Source organism: Rutidosis leptorrhynchoides, chromosome 4 (genome assembly GCF_046630445.1).
Source record: "Rutidosis leptorrhynchoides isolate AG116_Rl617_1_P2 chromosome 4, CSIRO_AGI_Rlap_v1, whole genome shotgun sequence".
Taxonomy (NCBI): Eukaryota; Viridiplantae; Streptophyta; class Magnoliopsida; order Asterales; family Asteraceae; genus Rutidosis; species Rutidosis leptorrhynchoides.
In genome coordinates, this window is record NC_092336.1 from 15,917,765 (window position 1) to 15,923,588 (window position 5,824).

General features: G+C 30.9%; 1 non-coding gene across 1 annotated transcript; it reads left to right on the forward strand.

The window, feature by feature from the left end:
• Nucleotides 1-2,825: 2,825 nt before the first annotated feature.
• On the forward strand, nucleotides 2,826-2,932 carry LOC139846021 (small nucleolar RNA R71). Its single transcript, XR_011758768.1, has one exon. It is a non-coding gene; the product is annotated as a small nucleolar RNA R71 (small nucleolar RNA).
• Nucleotides 2,933-5,824: the final 2,892 nt, after the last annotated feature.

A 5,824-nucleotide genomic window follows, 5' to 3' on the forward strand; every position in this document is an offset into this window, starting at 1 on the left:
GCCTTTTTATTCTCCTCTTTTCCATTTTAAATGAATTCAAGCATTTTAAGTTGTTTCTCAATTTATGTCCTTTCTGAGGTAACGACAATTTCGGTATTAACACCTAGTTTTTATCGTTCATAAATATGTATAAACATGATTTTGAGTTCATTTAGTTGAAATTTTTTCAAATTTTCACAAAATTTGACAATTAAACCAAGTGTAAATCCGAGAGAGTTTATAACCCTTCCCCACACTTAAGATCTTGCAATGCCCTCATTTGCAAGAAATCAGTAAAAATTTAAATTCATGAGGGTGATTAGTGTATAAAAATGATTAAAAATACCGAGTTTGCAAACGTACTGTTTAAATCACATTTGATATTTTACGTCTTGTCGTTAAAATTAGTAGCTTTTGCTGAACTTAATGTCAGTCTTTGAAAGTGCGCGGTTTTACCCTTTTTTGTATATAACATAAAATACAAACATATATACATATTTTTGAAGTTTGGTATATAACCCCATATTCATATAATATTTTTGGCATACTTTAAATCAATAATATTAAAATAATGATAACAAAATTTTTCGCCCCGTACTTGGGTAAAGCAATTTCGGTTTTATGACCTAGTGTTTAACTCACGACGAATTTTAGAAACCATTTTTTAAACTTAAAGAAATAAAGTAAATTTTGTTTTTAAATTCACACAAAACTTAAATTTAAAAAGCGTATTAATTTCATACAAACCCCATAATTGGAAAGAAAAAAAATCAGAATTGGGGGAGAAAACTAGTTCTTTAGTATCTGCTAGTGGAAAAGACCAATCGGATTCCATTCTTGGAACTACACGAGAACAGAACAACTAACCCTAGACAGCATTATTTCTTAGAACATTTGAATCTCCCCACAATTAGGTAGCTGTGGTGTCAAAATTGTGAAAAAACTTCATCGTCAATTTCTCTTGGACCATAATCAACTTGCATATCTGTGACTTTTGCTTTAAGCCATTGGTCGGATTTCTGTGTAATATCCACAAATTCAACTAGTTTCTCCTTTTCTTTAGGCGATAGATTGGATACTAACCGGTTACATAACTTAAAGTTCCCTTTGGTTCTAGCATCGCGAATCCATTTAATAAGTTTCTTCATTGAACAATTAATAACGGGGTCATTTAATTTTGTATCAACAACGGGGTTCTTTGTTATCAGGTCATCATTAGGTGTTACCTCATCTTCCCCATACTTAGGCATTTTATTATTGTTAAGCACTACCGTTGGAGTTAGTAAAACAACATGGTTCTTACCAATCATCTTTATTGGTTCAACGGTTTTGGTTGGTGGAGATTTAGACTTTCGAATCACAAAGGTGACCAATTTTTCACCATCACTAAGTGTCATTCTACCCTTTCTTACATCAAATAACGCCCCGGTGGACGCTAAGAATGGTCGACCTAAAATTAAAGGAACGTTTGAGTCCTCTTCTATGTCAATGACAATAAATTCGACTAGAAAGGTTAAATTACCCACTTGAACGGGTAGGTTGTCAGAAATTCCAACTGGGTGCCTAATGATTTGATCAAAGAGTCGAACACTCATTTTCGTTGAACTTAACTTACCTACACCTAATCTCTTATATAATGAAAGAGGCATAACACTCACACTTGCACCTAAATCTGCTAGCGCATCATACATGACACAATCACTAAGTAGACATGGAACAATAAATTCACCCGGATCACCTAACCAGGGTGGAGGTTTTGGTGGAACTGTCTTTACCGGGTTTATTTTTACGGTTTTTGTTTCTTGCACTTTCTTATTCTTCTTCTTTTTTCCTAAGGTATCACAAATTTTATTACCTATCATTTGCTTATACTCAACTCCTTTTCTTGGAAACAGGATGGGTGGTCCGTATGGTGCCACCACTGGCTTTACATACTAGGGTGGTAGTAGTGGTGTAACTTCTTCATTGTTACTTACATCTAAAACCTTCCCATCTTCTAGTGTTGGTTTTTCAGAATTTGTTGACACCATATTAACATTCTCATTCTGAGGATTTACTTTAGTATCACTCGGTAGCTTTCCTTATTCCTTCTCACTTATCATGCTAGTAAGAGTACCTACGTGTTTTTCTAGATTCAAAATGGAAGCTCGTTGTGTTCTAAATGACTGATCAAATCTCTCATTCATTTGGGTTTGAGTTGCAATAAATTATGTTTGAGATTCAACTAGCTTTTGTACCATTTCTTCCAGATTTGACTTTTTCTCTTCGGTTTGTTGTGGTGGTTTATACAAGCTAGGTCTTTGTTGATTGAAATTGTTGTTTTGAGTTGGTTGGTTATTCGGACCTTGTTGTTTATACGAGTTATTGTTGGGTCCATTTGGATTGTAAAGAATGTTTTGATTTCGATTGTAGTTTGACCTTGGCGGTTGATAATATTTTGAAAATTATTTCCCGGCCTTTGGTTTATGGAGGAAACATTCTCACGTTGTTCCATCATTTGTTCAATGTGACAATCTTTCGTTAAGTGTGGTCCACTGCATTTCTCACAACTGATTCGTATTGCGTGAATATCTTTATTCATCTTTTCCACTCGTCTCTCGAAAGCATCTATTTTTGCGGAAACAGAATCAAAGTCATTGCTAGAATCGGCTCTAGCCGCTTTAGATGAATGAAAGATATCTTTTTCCTGATGCCACTCATGAGAGTGGGAGGCTCTATTATCAATTATCTTGTGAGCTTCGGTTGCGGTTTTCTTCATAATGGAACCACTACCAGCTGTGTCGATGTCTTTTCGTGTAGCGATGTCGACACCTTTGTAAAATATTTGCACTATTTGATAAGTATATAGACCGTGTTGAGGACATCCTCTCAACATTTTTCCGAATCTTGTCCATGCCTCATATAACTTTTCATTTGGATTTTGCATGAACGTGGCAATTTCTCCTTGAAGTCTCACGGCTTTAGATGCTGGAAAGAATCTTTTAAGAAACTTCTCAACTAAAACATCCCATGTATCAATTGCCCCTTCAGGTAACGATTCTAACCAATCTTTGGCTTCTCCCTTTAAAGTCCAGGGAAACAACATGAGATAGATCTGTTCATCCTCAACTTCTCTAATTTTAAATAGAGTACAGATCCTATTAAAGGTTCGAAGATGTTCATTTGGATCTTCTTTTGGCGTACCACTAAATTGGCATTGATTAGTTACCATGTGTAGGATTTGTCCCTTGATTTCATAATCTGGCGCATTAATGTCTGGCTTAATAATGGCGTGACCTTGGCCCGTGCGTGTGGCTCTCATTCGTTCTTCCATACTTTGAGGTTCCGTTTCTGCCATATCTGAATTTGTTGAATCCGAATCACTAGAGGATTCTGATTTAACGGTTTCTTCTTCGATAATCTCCGGATGAATAGTTTGTGGTTCAGGAGGAATGACTAGTGGTTCAGGATCTCTGAATTGTCCTTGAATATCCTCCGGGTTTTCAATTGTGAAGTCGGTTTCAACAATTGGATTATCAAAAATTTGAGTTGGAGTACTTGTTCGAATAATGATGATTCTAAAGAAAAATCAACGGCGACAATATTGGCTAGATGTCTTGATCGAGTTACAGGTGGTGAACGTATGAAAGGTGGTGAACGTTTTGCTCGGTGCATTCACTGAATATCCTATTAGTTATAAAGATAAAAATTATATAAGTTATCAAATTAATAGACTTTTCTGATTTTGCCCACGTTTCGAATAGCCAATAGATGCAGCAGGTAGCCAGGACCCTTTAAATCGGAAGCCCACAACTCGCCACTAACAAATCCAACTATTACTACGAACCAGAAAATTTGGATGTCTATCAATTTAACCGCTTAAAATAATTTTTCGTCGAAATTTAAAGAAATTAAAGCAAATTCTATGTCCTAAAAACTAGAGCGTAGAAATGAGAAAGAAAAAGCGCGTCGAAAAATAAACGTCGAAAAACAAAAAGTTGAAAAATAATAATAAGAACGTAAAGCGTCGATACTTAAAAGCCTAAAAACTAAAAATTAAAACTTGCGTCTAAAGGTATTAAAACTTAAATGCAATTCTATATCAAAAACGGCAATAACTTAATTAGGCACTAAAATAAATAAACGGCGTCGCAAAATTCTAAAGCGTCTAAATCATAATTCTAAAGAAAAAGCACTTAAGGGATTTTACGGCAAAGCCTAAAAATTTAGAAGTATAAAAATAACTTCGGCAAAACAAAACTTAAAACTAAAATTACGAACGATACGATTAAAAACAACGAACTAAATAATAAAAATACAAATTATAATTAAAATGATAAAAATACAAATTTTATAAAAATATTACTTTTATATTATTTATACAAAATTACTATATTTATATAATTAATAAAACTAATCAAACTTAATTTTACAAATTAAAACTAAAATTAAAACTAAATAATAAAATATAAAACCCTAATTAATAATAATTAAAATATTAAAACCCTATGTGTAATGAATACGTACCAGGATCAGACCTGTCAGCTCCCCTCATGCGACAGCATGAATTTATAGTGTTGGGCTCATGCGATCGCATGGCCCAATATTCCAGGATAGTATTGGGCTTCAAACAGGCTTCGGCCCGGCTAATTAATTTTATTAATTTTGATTTATTATTATAAAATATTTATATTATCTAAATAAAAAAAATTTTTTAGATTTTAAATTTTTATAAAATAATAGATAGCTAAATTTTATAAAATAAAAATACACTTGTATTTTAAAAACTTAAAATAAAAATAAAAATACTTTTATAAACAAAATCTTAAAAATATATATATATTTTTATTATAATTATATTTTTACAACTATAAATTAAAAATATAGCATTTTAGCGTCCCCGGCAGCGGCGCCAAAAACTTGATGTGTGTGAGGTGTAGTACGAAATAGATTATTTTTATTACGAAATACGATACAATTTACACAAGTTTTATTTATTTATATATATGGGATATACTTAAACCTTGCTACAATACTTATAGGCAGTATACCTAATCGTAGAATAGTGTAGTTTTAGTAAGTCCGGTTCGTTCCACAGGGAGTGTGACAACCCGAAAATTTTTGACCAAATTTAAACTTAATCTTATATGACTTTCGACACGATAAGCAAAGTCTGTAATGAAGAATCTCAAAATTTTGAAGTGTTTGCATTTATGCAATTACCTTTTGACCGATCTCGATGATTCACGAACCTCTAATGTATATATAAATGATTATATATGTAAATAGTTATATATAATGAATTAAATATATTACTGAATTATTATAAGATAACTTAATATAACCAAAACTGAATATTTGAATATGTAGAGTATTTTAACTATAAATGATTTCGAATATGATTTGTCAACGATTAAAATATATACCTTGAATTATTTGTTTCAAAATAAATAATTGATATATTTATCTAAATAACAAAACTCAATTATAGTTGAATATATACATGATTGCAATACATAATTGATGATATACTTATATTGTAATATATTAAAATGTATAAATACTAAATATATGTTACTATATATATTATAATTATTAAATACTACATAATTAATAATATGTAATATTTATTTATTAAATGTAATTATAATCTAAAATAGAGTTATAATAATAATATTTTTTTTGGTATTTTATTATTACTATTAATATTAAAATTAGTATTATTATTTTAGTATTATTATTAGATTTTAATATTAAGAATTATTATTATAAACTATTATCATTATAATTAGTATAGTTATTAGGAAATAATACAATTTATCTTTATTATTAATATTATTGATATTATTACCATTATTATTTCTAT